The 15,375-nt window shown below is 45.1% G+C and overlaps 1 protein-coding gene across 2 annotated transcripts in view; it reads left to right on the top strand.

Moving 5' to 3' along the window:
* The window catches only part of PACRG (parkin coregulated), a 418,491-nt gene that overhangs the window by 111,682 nt on the left and 291,434 nt on the right, over positions 1 to 15,375 (top strand). The gene's annotated exons all lie outside the window — the stretch shown is intronic.

Below are 15,375 nucleotides of genomic sequence, written 5' to 3'. Positions count from 1 at the left end.
GGGGTGGAGGAATCGAACTCCGGTTGGCCATGTTGGCTGCGTGCAAGGCAAACGCCCTACCCGCTGTGCTATCGCTGTGCTATCGCTCCAGCCCTATTAAAATAACTAATTAAAATTAAAAATAACTTACTACAAGATAGAATATATAATAACAATTTCAAATATATGAATTTTAGGTTTCAGGCATAGCTATTGGTTTGTCAAACCTGTTGTTTATCAACACCCACTTAAATAAACTTTTCTTCTTTTCACAGTTATCTCCAAAAATCTCCCTGGCTGCCACGTCTTCCTGTCCTAGCTCTAGCCCTATCCACATGCCACATCTCTAATATTAGCTCACTTAACCCTTCATCCCAGCCTCTTCCTCAACCTCAGGACAGGAATCTATATGATCTGCTTAGTTTCATTCAAAATTTTCTCTTAAATTGCATGTTTACAGTTTAATAGAAAGGTGCTAATTTACCTCCAGCTGCTGAAATTAATTGCCAGTTTGCTGCTTCCAGCCTTTGCATTATAATTTACATATTCTAATAAACTGCCTAATGTTTTGTATCCTGTTTCTTAGTAAACACCGCATCAGGATTACTTCCTGGGATCAATCATGCTGGTGACCCTGTGCTAACCTCCATGTCCCCGAGGGGCCAGTGGCCAAGGCCAGGACATACAGGAGTGGGCAGACAGAGGGGAGGGGAGCACCCCAGGGAGAGGGGCGGGGGGTGGGGGTAGCAGCGAGGAGTCAGAACGGCCAACAGAGGGGAGAGGGGAGGGGCTTGGTACCAGGAGGGCCCTGGGCGGGGTCCTGGGTGCCCGCAGGGCCCTGTTAGGAGCAGGCCAGCTCTCCTCGCCCTGCACTCTCTCTTAGGTGATGGCCCTGGGCAGCGTGTTCTCTGCTGGCCTGCCTGGTCAGCCTCGGGGTCATACAGCTGTGCCCTGGAGGCATGTTCTCAGCCTCCACAATGTGTGGCTTTGTGGCTTCTAATGCCCCATCCTAAGGCTGTATCCTGCTACGTGTATCAATTTACTTTGGGCTGGAGCCATAGCACAGTGGGTAGGGTGTTTGCCTTGCAAGTGGCTGACCTGGCCAACCCAGGTTCGATTTCTCTGCCCCTCTCAGAGAGTCCAGCAAGCTACCGAGAGTATATTGCCCGCTCAGCAAAACAGGAACAACAAGTCTCACAATGGAGACGTTACTGGGCCCGCTCAAGCAAATCGATGAGCAATGGGAGGACAGAGTCAGTGACAGTGACAGTGTTGTTTTTTTTTTAAAGTGGTATGTTTAGAATAGTATTAATGATTCGGGGAGACTGTGCTGTTCTTTGCTGCTGTTATTTTTGGTTTTACACTGGCTCTGTGCACAGGGATTGCTGCTAGCAGTGCTCGCGGACCACCTGTGGTGCCAGGGCTCGAACCCGGGTTGGCTGCAGGCAGGGAAAGGGCCCAACCCGCTTCCCTATCCCTCCAGCCTGTTCATGGTTTTGATGGACAAAGTTACTGCACCATCCAGGTGCCCAAGACCCCCTATCCCCTCTCAGATGTCACTCTAGCTTCTTATCTCTTAACGTTGACCTTTAATATTCAGTCCCAAGACTGATAACTCCACCCCCCACCCCCGTCATTCTACCATGTGCCATCACTGCGCTCCCTTCTCTGCCCTCGGTGCCCAGCAGTCCCTGTCCCTTTGGATGGTGCTCCCTAGATGCAACGTCCCGCAGGGCCGCCGCCCTTCTTTTTCCTCTTCTTCTTAACTTGACGTATTCAACAGGAAATTCATGTTAATCATGTGTTTCTAGTTAGGAAGTCATAAAAGTGCCAACCCAGGTCATGATTGGTTCATTGGTTGTCGACAGATATTTTTGACCAAGAAGGAAAATTCAACATTCTCTTTATTGGTATCAGTGGTGTTAACTTATTTTTTTTTTAATTGAATCACTGTGAATTACAAAGCTGCAGAGGTATCTGTGATTGAGTTTCAGGCGTTCAGTGTTCCAGCACGTTCCTTCCCCAGTGTCCCCTTCCTTCCACGAATGTCTCCAGAGTCCCTCCAGCCCCAGCTCCCATCTCTTTGGCGGCCACTTTTGTCTTTTTTAGGCACAGTGGTTGCCGTTACCGTTACTGATTGGGTGTCGCTGTGGCTGGCGTTACTGTGTGGCTGACGTTACTGTTTCTGATTGGGTATCAAAGTGGCTGACCTTACTGTTACTGTCACCGTGGTTGACATTGCTGTTACTGATTGGGTATCCTGCATATCATTTTGCCTCTCTCAGCACCGAGTCCCTGTCCAGAGTTACCACTTCCTTCTATCCTCTTCATAACAGTCCCTTCCTGGCCTATTCCTCTACCTCACAGTGACAAGCTCTCCACTCAAGGCCAGTTCTCCTGCTCTTCTTTCCTATTGCATTTCCTTTGAGGTGCAAACGCTTCTTTGGGCATTAGTTGTTCCCCTCGTACTCTCTTTTTAATCACTTAATCACTTATCACTTAATCCCCGTTATTCATCGATTTATTTGAGCGGGTGCCAGTAACGTCTCCATTCATCCCAGTTGCGTGCTAGCGTAGCCCAATGGTATCTGTTCGTTCTAGGAACATGCAGAGCCTCAAACCGATCATTTAGGGTCTTGACGAAGAAGTCTGACCATCTTATAGGTGGGCGTCCACGTGATCTTTTGATGTCCCGTGGAATCCAATCAGTAATGGCTCTAGTCCAGCGGTTGTCTGTAAACCTCATTACGTGTCCAGCCCATCTGGTTTTTGATGTCTTGGCAAATGAGACAGCGTCCCTGATTCTTGAGCGTTGACGAAGATCAGAACTCCGGATTCTATCTCTCATTTGAGTGAATCGTGATATTCCAAGCATAGTTCTTTCGATTCCTCTTTGAGAGACCCGAATAGCGTTCTCATCCTGTTTTCGTAGGGTCCAGGTCTCTGAGGCATATGTTAATGCAGGAAGAATAGTGGAATCAAAGAGATGTGCTCGTAGCTGGAGGTTCTTTGTCCTTTTAGTTATTTCTTCAATGCTCTTGAAGGCATTCCAAGCCGCTCTCTTCCTCCTGCGCAACTCAGGTGCCAGGTCATTCATCATGTTGATTTCTCGACCTAGGTATATATAACTGTTGCATTCGGAGATGGTGGTTCCGTTGAGAGCAAATGGAGCGTCAGGAACAAGGCTGTTTCTCATAAACATTGTCTTCGTAAGATTCAGCTGTAGTCCGACCTTTCCACACTCACGGTCAAAGTCCGCAAGCATTTGTGCCGCTTGGCTGATGTTTGGTGTTATTAGAACGATGTCATCAGCAAAGCGGAGGTGGTGTAGTTGCCAACCATCTATCTTCACTCCCATGTTTTCCCATTCCAGTCGTCGCATGATGTTCTGGAGGGTGGCACTGAAGAGTTTTGGTGAAATGGTATCACCCTGCCGAACCCCTCTCTTGATATGGATGATTACTTCTTTGTAGAATGGTGAGATCTTGGTAGTGAATCCGCAATAGAGCTCACGAAGGATCCTGATGTATTGAGTTTGTACGCCCTGATTGGCTAGGGCTTCCATGACCGCTTCCGTCTCAACAGAATCAAAGGCCTTCTTTAAATCAATGAACGTTAGACAGAGCGGCATCTTGAACTCCCGAGATACCTCAATGAGCTTGGTTATTGTGTGGATATGGTCGATGGTACTGAATCCTTTTTGGAATCCAGCTTGTTCACATGGTTGTCCTTCATCTAGTGTTCTGCTAATCCTATTCAGGATGACTCGAGTGAATAGTTTGTAGATGACAGACAATAGGCAGATTGGGCGATAGTTGTCAATGTCGTGGATGTCTCCTTTCTTGTATAGTAGTACAGTCCTGCTGGTTTTCCATTGGGATGGAACCTTGCATTCAGACAGGTAGCGTGTGAAGAGTCGAGCCAATGTATTGATGAGTACTGATGGTAAGTTCTTCAGGTGTTCAGGAATGATCTTGTCTGGGCCAGGTGCTCTTTGTTTCTTTACCGACGAGATGGCATGTTGGATTTTGGAAGGGAGAACATTGGGAACGACATATCCATCATGTGGTATGTGGTATGTGGGCAAGTGGATGTGGCTATTAAAGAGATCTGAGTAGAAGTCATGAATAATCTTCTCCATTGCTCTTCTGGAAGATGTGATAGATCCATCATGATGTCGGAGGGCAGTCATCTTGGTTTTGTAGTTGGTGAAGGACAGGCGGGCATTACGAATGTTTTTCCCAGCTTCTGCTGCATCTACCAGTACTGCTGCTCTCCTGTTTTTGAGGTCATCCTTGATGGCTTCTCTGCACTGTTTTGCCAGTTCGGATGTTCTCTTGTGGTTGCCTGAGGCATGTGCCAAGCCACGTTGGCGAATAAGTTCAAGAGTGTTCGAAGAAAGATGGTTTTTTGTGGTTATCTCTCTCTTGGCATTCCTTGCACAATCATGGAGGTGCTGAATCATTCGATTGTATTCCTCATCAATGTTGTCAATGACGGCATCTTCCCATGTTGCCGCAATAGAGCTAAAGAGCTCCCAGTTGGTGGTTGTTCTGGGAGTCCTCTTCTTAAACCTTGCATTCTTTTCTCCTCGTTCTGTGAGGTAGAATTTTGCACGAAGAAGACGGTGGTCTGATCCCGTTTGGAATTTTGGGACAACAGCAACATCGGTTAGGCAAAACCGCCAATTGAATATGATGTGGTCTATTTCATTGTGGAACCGTCCATCAGGAGACTCCCATGTCCAACGTTTAGATTCAGCCTTTTGGAATTGTGAGTTACCATGAAAGGTAATATTTTTAATTTTTATTTTTAATATCCTGCATATATATAAGTCAGATCCTCCTGCATCTGACCATCTCCCTCTATTTCATTCAGCATGATACTCTCCAGATCTATCTATATATCAATAAATTGCATGACTTCATCTTTTTTTAAGGACGAGTGGTTTTCCATTGTGTATGTGTGCCATAGCTTCTTTTGTTTAAAAAAAAAGATAGTTTATTTTTATTTTTTATTTATTTTTTTAAATTTTTTTTATTTTTTTAAATTTTTATTAGTGAAACACCAAGAGGTACAGTTGTAGACTTAGAAATTTTTGTGCTTGGGTTTCAGTTATACAATGATCAAGTACCCATCCCTTCACCAGCGCCCATTTTCCACCACCACGGGTCCTAGTATCCCTCCAACCCCCCACCCCCCACCCCCATCCCACCCTGCCTCTGTGGCAGGGCATTCCCCTCTGTTCTCTCTTTCCTTTTGGGTGTTGTGGTTTGCAAGAGAGGCATTGAGTGGCAATCATGTTTGGCCTATAGTCTACTTTCAGCATGCATCTCCCATCCTGGGAGGATCCTCCCAACACCCTTTATTTGGTGCTCCCTTCTCTATCTGAGCTGTGGCCATAGCTTCTTTATCGAGTTATCTGTTCTTTGGCACTTTGGTTATTTTCAGACAATTGGGTATTGTGAATAGCACTGCAATGAACATTGTGGTACAGATGACTTTTCTGCATCATGGCTTTTGTCCTTCCGGTATATTCCCAGGTGTGGGGTTGCTGGGTCATATGAAAACTCAATTCCTAGATTTTTTGAGGACTGTCCATATCATCTTCCAGAAAGGCTGGACCAGTTAACATTCCGACCAGTAGTGAATTAGGGTCCTTTTCCCCCAAGCATCTACTCCAACACGGGCTATTGTTCTTTTTGATGAGTGCCCTTTCTCTGGTGTGAGGTGATATCTCATTGTTGTTTTGATTTGCGTTTCCCTAATGATAGTGATATAGAATTCTTTTTTGGTGCCTTTTGGCCATTTGTGTTTGTTCTATTCATTTCTTCTCGCCATTTTTAAGTCATTGGATATTTTCTTCGTGTAGAATTCTACCAGCACATTATATATCTTGGATATTAACCCTTTCTCAGATGAGTGGTGGGCAAATAGTTTCTCCTAATCGGTGGGCTATCTTTATATTCTGGTCTTTATTTCTATTAAGGTACAAAAAGCTTCCTAATTTAGTGTAGTCCCTCTTGTTTGGTTAGTGACGTTCCATCCTTAAAGATGCCATTAACTTCAGTGTCGGAGAGATTGTCAATGTTCTTCTCTATGTGCCTAAGGACTAAGGTCTGATATCCAGGTCTTTAATCCATTTTGATTTGACTTTTATACGTGGTGTAAGACAGGGGTAAGTTCTTTTTCTTTACATGTGGACAACCAGTTTCTCCAGCACCACTTGTGGAAACTTGTGGAAAAGGCTTTCCTTGTTCCATTTAATGATTTTCACTTCTTAATAAAAAATTAACTGACTGTATGCCTGAGGAACTGTCTCTGGATTTTCAATTCTGTTCCATTTGTCTGAAACTCGGTCTTTATTCTGGTACCATGATGTTTTCATTACTACTGCCTTGTCGTACAGTTTGAAGTTGGTGAAAGTGATGCCTCCCATCATCTTCTTCCTGAGGATTTCTTGGCTATTCATAGGGCTGCTTATTCCACGTGATTTCAGGAGTGTTTGATTTACTTCTATGAAAATGTCAGGGTATCTTTATAGGGATTGCGTAGACTCTAGACTCTAGTACTTTGGAGAGTATTGCTGTTTTGACGATGTTAATTAATTCTCCCGATCCCATGACCAGAAGATGTGTCTCCATTCCTATGCTCACTTTTATTTCTTTAAGTAGTGTTTTGTGGTTTTCTTGGTACAGATCTTTCACCTCTCTTGTTAAGTCGATTCCTAGGTACTTGATTTTATGAGGCACAATTGTTACCAGGTTTTTTTTTAATGTCTCTATTTTTATTTCATTATTTTCATATAGGAAAGCCCAGAATTTTATCTATCAATCATCTGTTGCGGCTTTTTTCCACCATTGTTTCTATTCAAGAGGTTTCTGCATCTCCTCTTGGGGATCACCTATTCTATCCTCAACTGGTGTCGCTCTGCTGCAAAGGCTTTCCAGGGAGTTTCTCATTTCACCAGGGTTCAGCCCCTTCAGCTCAGACGAATCCTCCCTGAAGCTCACTAGTTGGAATGGTGTCTTGGGAGCTCGCTAAGAAGCAAACCCAGGGAAACCCAGCAGAGAGCAGATGATTTCAGTCCCGGGGGTCTTGATGACATTTGCCAGTTCAATGGCTTCTCAGCTCGGGGCCTCGCTGAGGCAGGAGGAGATAGTTCCTGTTTCCTAGGAAGCTCTGCACATGTGTGTTTGGGTGTGTGGGGGGTAGGGTGGGGTTTGTTACTTCTGGTAGCAAACAAGTTCTATAATTTACAAGTTCTATAATTCTGAAATTTTTATCCAGGTCTTAAAAGATATTTTGATATTTTAATACTTAATGTTTTTAAGTTTTCTTAGATTTAGGGAGTGTATAATATTTTTAAGTACCTCAGATTGGAGTCCTTGATGAAAGGCTCTTGTAACACTGTCTTCATCTTTATGGCATTTACTATCGCTCCAAGTTCCCATTAATTTTCCTAATTAGTACACTCTGTAAGCTCTGCAGTACCCTATAGTGCTTTGTGCTATGAGGTCAGGGTTTCCCATCACTTCTGCTTACCAACAATGTCCATCACTATGGCAGTGCTTTGAACAAGGTCTATGTTGTTGCAGGGAAACTTAGACTTAATGAAGAAAAGGTCATAAATGTTAACTAATTCCAACTTTTAGTTCCATCACTACTATAGTTGTTTATGAGTGGGTATCCCTACACTTAAATAAATTCACTTAAAAATGACTAGAAGGCAAAACAAGATAAAAGGCGAGTGGGAGAATTTGGCCTCTGCCCCCACCCCAGTCACTGAGTTAGGTCATAATCCAAGCATGTATCTGGGGTCTGACATTTTGGAGGGGATAAATAATGGATGGAATGTGGAAAAAGTAGTCCAAAATCAACACTGGGAATGCACGCAGAATTAAACAGATGGCCTCAGATGTCAGTACTTAGATTTGACAGTCATGGTTTACAGGTCTCAAGTGGACACTTAAATTTCAGTATGGACATGGGATTTAGTGATTGAATATCCCCTTCTCTTTGTTGGTTATGTTTGTACCTTTCAAGCAACTGCACTTCTGCCTAATGTGCTGTGGATGTTTGAAACAATTTATGAAAGTGTGTGGTTTTCATATTGACAATTCATACAACTTCCTTCATTTTGCAAATGGAAACATCAATCTATGCTCTGAATTGGCATCAAGATAAAAGTAAAAAGAAAATCAGGGCCAGTGGAATGTCACCGATGTGGGGTCAGCTGACCCGTGAGAACGGAAGTGGTGGCTGTGGTGGGGAGGTACGAGAGGAGAGCTTCTCCAAGGAGGGCCCTTGCCTCCTGCACCCTGAGGGATGCTGAAGGCATCTTTGGAGGCACTGTGCTGACGTCCCCCTCAAGAGCCCCCTGCAGCACCTGAGCACCTGGGCTAAGGAGATAACATGGGGCGGGGCTGGAGGTGACAGTGGATGTGGAAAGAAACCCGAGCAGAGGATACCTTGGTACCAACTGGAGACCTTGATTTAAAAGCTAGAAAGGCAGAATTCTGAGTATTGTTTCCAAAGTGTTGCTTGATGCTGAAAGTAGACTCTAGACCAAACATGACTGCCACTCAACGCCTCTTTTGCAAACCTCAACACCCTAAAGGAGAGAGAGAACAAAAGGGAATGCCCTGCCACAGAGGCAGGGTGGGATAGGGGGGATGGGAGGTGGGAGGGATACTGGGACCCGTGGTGGTGGAAAATGGGCACTGGTGGAGGGGTGGGTACTCGATCACTGTATAACTGAAACCCAAGCACAAAACTTTGTAAGTCTACACCTGTACCTCATGATGTTTCACTAATAAAAAATTTTTTTTAAAAAACTGTTGCTTGAGATCCTATTATATGGCCGCATTATAAGTGTTCATACAACAAGGAAGTTGTATGAATTGTCAATACGAAAACCACACACTTCCATGAATTGTTTCAAACATCCACAGCACCTGAGGCAGAAGTGCAGTTACTTGAAAGGTACAAACATAACCAACAAAGAGAGGGGGATATTCAATCACTAAATCTTATGGCCATACTGAAATTTAAGTGCCCACTTTTGATTTGGCAAGTGCCCAGCACACTTCTGCCTTCTGGAAAATAGGCCTAGAAAGACAATGACCTGGTAGCCTTTTGCTGAAAGAGTCCTGGTAACTTCAGGAGAGCCGTAGAGTCAGGAAAGAGATAGAACCATTTACGAGGGCAGCAGTCCAGCCGGCCAGGGAGACTGAGAGCAGAGACTCACCTTCAGAGCAGCAGACTGCACGGGCCCTTCTCCTTTGCAGGAGCAATGCTCACCTAGAACCAAGGAAGGCATCACTATAATAGGATCTCAAGCAAAGCTTTGGAAAAAATACTCAGAATTCTGTCTTTCTAGCTTTTAAATCAAGGAAGCCACCTTTATGCTTTCAAATGCTTCTTTAAGCCAAACTTTATGAAGAGGAGACATTTTGAAAGTCCCATATCTCCCTTCATTGTGGCTCTATTTAGGATTCCTGGGTGGGAATGATACCCTCATGGTATCATTTCAGGCTTATTTTATGTCCCATCCACTGGGTCATAATCACTGACTGGATGAGCCAAATATATTACATGTGCCCAACACTATGCTAAGTCCTAAGGCAGACAGTTAAAACAGAAAGACTTTACCTTCTGAAATTCAGTGATTTGGGAGAAGGAACCCAGAACTATTACACTGTAGTAGAGATTAAGACAACTAAATACAGGGGTTTAGATAGTTAGTGCAGTGGGGAAGGTGCTTACCTTGTACACAGCCAATCCCTGGCACACCATACAATCACCAAAAGTTATCCCTGAGCACAGAACCAGGAGTAAATCCTGAGCACCACCAGGTGTGTCCTAAAACCAAACCAATGAAACAATCCAAATGCGATGAAAACACAGAGAAATTAGGGGAAATTAAGTAGATGCCAAATGGGAACCTAAACTTCTAAAGAGGAAAACAAGAGGATTGTGGGAAAGAAATCCAGACATAAGAAACAGCCCACTGAAATACCAGAATACCAAGAAATGGGTGCTGGAGCGATAGCACAGCGGGTAGGGCGTTTGCCTTGCACGCAGCCAACATGGCCAACCCGAGTTCGATTCCTCCGCCCCTCTCGGAGAGTCCGGCAAGCTACTGAGAGTATCTCACCCTCATCGCAGAGCCTGGCAAGCTACCCATGACATATTCAATATGCCAAACACAGTAACAACAAGTCTCACGAAGGAGATGTTTCTGGGCCTGCTCGAGCAAATTGATGAACAACGGGAGGACCATGGACCATGGACCGTGGACCATGGACCAAGAAATGGACTTTATTGAAGAGCTATTAATCAGCTTAATGAATGAGCCTTGGAAAGAGACTGAAGGAGTTAAAAATAATCGGACTGGGGCTGGAGTGATAGCACAGCAGGCAGGGCGTTTGCCTTGCACGCGGCCGACTCAGGTTCGATTCCCAGCATCCCTTATGGTCCCCTGAGCACCTCCAGGAGTGATTCCTGAGTGCATGAGCCAGGAGTAACCCCTGTGCAACGCCGGGTGTGCCCCTCCAAAAAAAATATTAAGGAAGTCATCAGCTTTCATTTAAAATGCTCACACTCCGATGAGGAGAGAGCAGAGGACAGGCGTGTTGCAGAGACACACACACATACACATCATGTAGCTGGAAAAAGGCAGGACAAGGGCGGCAGTCCATACGAAGTTGCCTCTGTGTTGAGTGAGAATCCTGTAGCTGAGGTCAATGTCCACTTCTCTCCCTGTGAGTCAACTTTAGGCCCACGCCCAGGGTCCTTCCCACTGGCAGGGCACAGCTCTGCCACTGTGGGCATCTGATTGCTTCTCCACTTATTGAGAGAGCCTGTTTTGAGAGTTTCTGGATTTGATAATACGATATTTCTCTTTTTATCAATTTGTGTCTTACTCACCTTGATACTCCCATACCTTTTCCATCTATGACTGTGGAGATGAGGGAAAACTGGAGTTTTGTGTTTTCGGTCATTAAAATGATAGAAGTTGAAGTTGAACACTTACAAGTGTTACACTTTACAGTGTCCAAATCATCACAGGGGAGAAATACAATAGGGGGAAGAAATATGCTTCATCTTTGCTATAGCCATAAAGTCACTAGTTAATATTCCTAGTGAGCAATAAAAGAAATCCTGAAAAGCCACATTATAAGGTATCATCAAATCATGGGCAAGTTACTTAACCTCTGTCTGTGTTTCAGTTTCCTCATCTGTTTCTACGCATCCACTCAGAGAATTGTCATTGGTTAAAAGATTGAAGAAATACATCTTGAGCTTAGAATAGTATCTGACCTGAGGTCTGCATACATTAACTGTAAACTTTTTTATTCACTTCACTTAATCACTTAAGTTCCCGTTAGTCGTCGATTTGCTTGAGCGGGCTCCATTTGTCCCTGTCGCATGCAAGTGTAGCCCAATGGCATCTGTTCGCTCCGGGAACATGAAAGTCCTCAAACCGATCGTTCATGATCTTGACGAAGAAGTCTGACCATCTCGGAGGTGGGCGGCCACGCGGTCTTTTGACATCCCGTGGAATCCAGTCGGTAACAGCTCTAGTCCAACAGTCGTCTTTAAATCTCATTACGTGACCAGCCCATCTTATTTTCGACACCTTGGCATATGAGACAGCGTCCCTGATCCTTGATCGTCGAAGGATGTCAGAACTCTGGATTCTTTCTCTCATTTGAGTGAAACGTGATATTCCAAGCACAGCTCTTTCTATTCTTCTTTGGGAGACCTGAATAGCGTTCTCATCTTCTTTGCGAAGGGCCCAGGTCTCTGAGGCATATGTTAATGCAGGAAGAACAGTGGAATCAAAGAGATGTGCCCGGAGCCGGAGGTTCTTCATCCTCTTAGCTATTTCTTCGACGCTCTTGAAGGCGTTCCAAGACGCTCTCTTCCTCCTGCGCAGTTCGGGTGCCAGGTCATTTGTCACGTTGACCTCTCGACCTAGGTACACATAGCTGTTGCATTCGGAGATGGTCATTCCGTTGAGAGCGAATGGGGCGTCAGGAACTTTTTTATTAGTAGGATATATTTGTATTTAAGTTCATTAATCTAGCCTCAGAGCAAAAATAATGATAAATATATAATGATTGTGTCTTGGATTCTGCCCTCCATGTAATTTTTTGCACTAAACTTGAAGGCAAGATTTTTTCTTTTATCTCTCAAAGGTTTCTTGGGTTGGGCTAATAATCAAAACATTGAACATATCATCAAGAAAAGAGAAACAATGGAATCATATACCTATGGAGAGCCTAGACTTACTTAGATTCTACATGGAGGTATATTCTGGAATAAGTAGGACAATGTGGTTGTCTTTCTGATGAGCTAAGGATCTGGATAGGACCCTGGGATTTCCTTAGTGGAGAGGGGAACTCCTGTTACACAAGTCACATGCTCTGTGACCCCTTACCCCTGTGACTAGGTTTCTCGAACAGGGAACAAGGAACAACTTCATTCTGCCAGGAAGCCTGAGGGAGTGGGAACAGTTTCTCTCAAAGTTGGCAGAATCCAAGTGGCCCTCCCTCAGAATTTTCCATAGACCAAGATAGCAAGGCTTCTTGGGGAGACCTGACCCTCAATCTGAAGCTATTTATTTAATATTTGCAGTTAGGTCTCGCTATTGCAAGAATTCCTGGCATTAGGAGAAATGGCTGATTTATCATCATCAACAACAACAAAAAGATGATCTTTATCTTATTCTGCCTTGTTTATATGTTGACCTTATAAAGTTCCCTCAATAAGTGTTTGTGGAACTGAATTAAATGTAAAAGCTCACCTTTTCTTATCTGTTGTAGGCCCGTGGGTAGCTAATAGTCTATTAAGTTAGTAACAGAATTTTCTTCCTGCGTAGTCCCTCAAAAGAATAATATCTTTAATGTTTGTTTAACCCATATAATTAAATTATGTTTGGACTTTGTGCTAGGAAGTACCAGTTTATGTGACCCCTAGATAAATGCTGTCTGACATATGATAAAACACCTTAGCAAAGAGATTAAATGGAAACATTCCAAGTCTTACCTTTATCTTCTTTTGCAGGGGGAGGGGGTTGAACCTTTTTTTTCAACACAGAGAAATTAAAGGCAATGTTCTTTGTTGTGCCACTTCATATCATATTTATTTTGACCACTAGTCGCTGACATTAAATTGCTGTGTCCCCATGAGAACCTGATCAAGGAGGCCACCTTGGACAGCTCATTTCCATGGTGCCCCACCAGGTCTGGCATGGGATGGGTTTGATTCTGATTGTCTCTAAATGAGCCTGACAGGTTTGAAAGGTCTCATAGCTGGACCAAGACCATTTCTTCAGGCTACTTGGGAAGCTAAATCAACTAACCAATCCTTTACATGAACTGAACAAAATTGAAACTGGGGTGTTGGAGGTTCACTACGAGTTCCAGGGACACAAAAGGTCTCCCTTGGTCTCCCTATCATGACTGACTTGCCATCAGACTCTGTCTTGACTGTCCCTTTGTGTTTTTAAAGCTTGGGTCCTGATTACTTTCTGGAGAGCAAGGGTGAGCTGCTTGTGGGCTTTCCCTCTGGGCTGGGCTCTGGGAAGTAGAACCTTGTTGGGGAACAGCTTTTCCCCAACATGCCCAGACACGTTGCTCACCGGGTCCGGGCAGACGTGGAGTGAAGGATGATGGGTGCACGGAGGAACCACTCAGGGAGACAGCTGGTGGCTGCTCACTTTACTGCCAAGTACACACATATTTTATAGGGGTTCTTGGCTTAAGAGATGGTCCAATCTCATAAAGTTTAAAGCATTACTGACCTATAACCTTTCCATCTCTGCTTTGTCCCGGCCCAATCCCATTTAGGACTAGAGGTTGCAGTAAGGAATGACTCTTGAGAGGAAGGTGACAATTCTTGTGAGGTTGGGTGAGACGCAAGGCGGATACCTGGTGCTTGTAAAATGCGCCTAGACGCTCCCTACTGGGTACTCTGCAGGAATGGGTCTTATCTGCTCTGGTGCCTGTTGCCATGCTCCATAGACCCTGGCTGGGGGTTGACTAGTTGGACCCCCAGTCACTGAACCTTGGCTCAGTGTTGGGATCTGAGCCAACTTTGACTTGATGGGTCCACTCCGTTCCAAAATTGTTGTCTATCATCTGTGTGATCTTGAACTTCCTTAGTTGAGACTGCCTTAGTCTCCATTGATTCCTTATTCAATTGAAGGTAATGATGCCAGAGTAGCTACACTTAGCAGAGCTGTGGTGAGGATTTAGGAGAAGAACTTAGCATCTTCCTGGTTCACAGTCTGAACTGTGAAAGATGATCTTGTAATTTGTTGGCCCCTCACGAGATAGAAGAAGCCATTTGAAATATTGGGACACTGACCCATATGTTTTGACTCAGTTCTGATGCCTAGATGTGTTGCTTCTAAATGATATGCAAGTATCATGCATTTTCCTTTAATCATGCATGGCTATGAAGAATTATTTTTGGCATCTATTTTAACTCATTGTTATTTGAACTAAGAAAACTGAAGAAGGAAGAGGTCAGAGAAATAGTATGGCGGGGGGGGGGGGCGGTCAGAGGCTTGCCTCACATGCGGCCAACCCCAGTTCATCCCCAGCATGACATACGGTCCTCTGAGCACAGAACCAGGAGTAAGCCCTGAGCACAAAATGACAAAGTAATCCAAAATATGAAGTGAGACTCAGCCAAGCCACCAGTGAAGTGAGTAGCCCCGCCATTGCATTGCCCTTGGGCTCACGGTGGTGTCCCCAATAGGGAGGTGATGGTGTCCACAGCACGGCAGGCTGAGAGCTCAGGGGCAAGCCTGTGGGCATGAGGCAGCACCCACATGTGACCCTCACTCTAAGGACCCGGCGGCACCCTTTCCCTGCAGACGTTGCTGACATAGCTGCTCCTAGGGACGTTGAACCGGGGACAGGTAAGGGCTAACCTCTGACCTCAGTGCTCCCCACGCACAACTCTTAGAACCAGATGCTGGTCTTGGGATTTTGTTCCTCGGACCCTGAGGTGCACTGGGACCCTTGTCGAGGGCCCTCTGCTCCCAGGGGCAACTCGTGACTTCTCACCCATGGGGTGGGGGGGGGAACCTCAGCCTCCTTGGCCTCCGCAGCCCCAGTAATTTTCAGCGGGGTCCACTCAGCGGCTTGGGCTCATGGTCGCCTCTGTCACAGAAGCTTCCGCCTCGACCAGGCGACCCAGCATCTCCCCAACCCCTGAGCACCTTGTGGTGACTTGGTGACAGAAACAGGCTGTAAGAGAGGAAATAGGGGTCTCTTCTTCAACATGATGATTACCTCAATGTGGCCAAGGCTTTGACGACTGACCAGTGGGCACAGGGCCTATCCCTCCCCGGGGAGGTTGAACACCCAAAGCCAA

This window comes from Sorex fumeus, unplaced genomic scaffold (assembly GCF_029834395.1).
Source record: "Sorex fumeus unplaced genomic scaffold, SorFum_2.1 ptg000061l, whole genome shotgun sequence".
NCBI classification, from domain to species: Eukaryota; Metazoa; Chordata; class Mammalia; order Eulipotyphla; family Soricidae; genus Sorex; species Sorex fumeus.
This window is presented reverse-complemented; position numbering and strand designations above follow the sequence as displayed.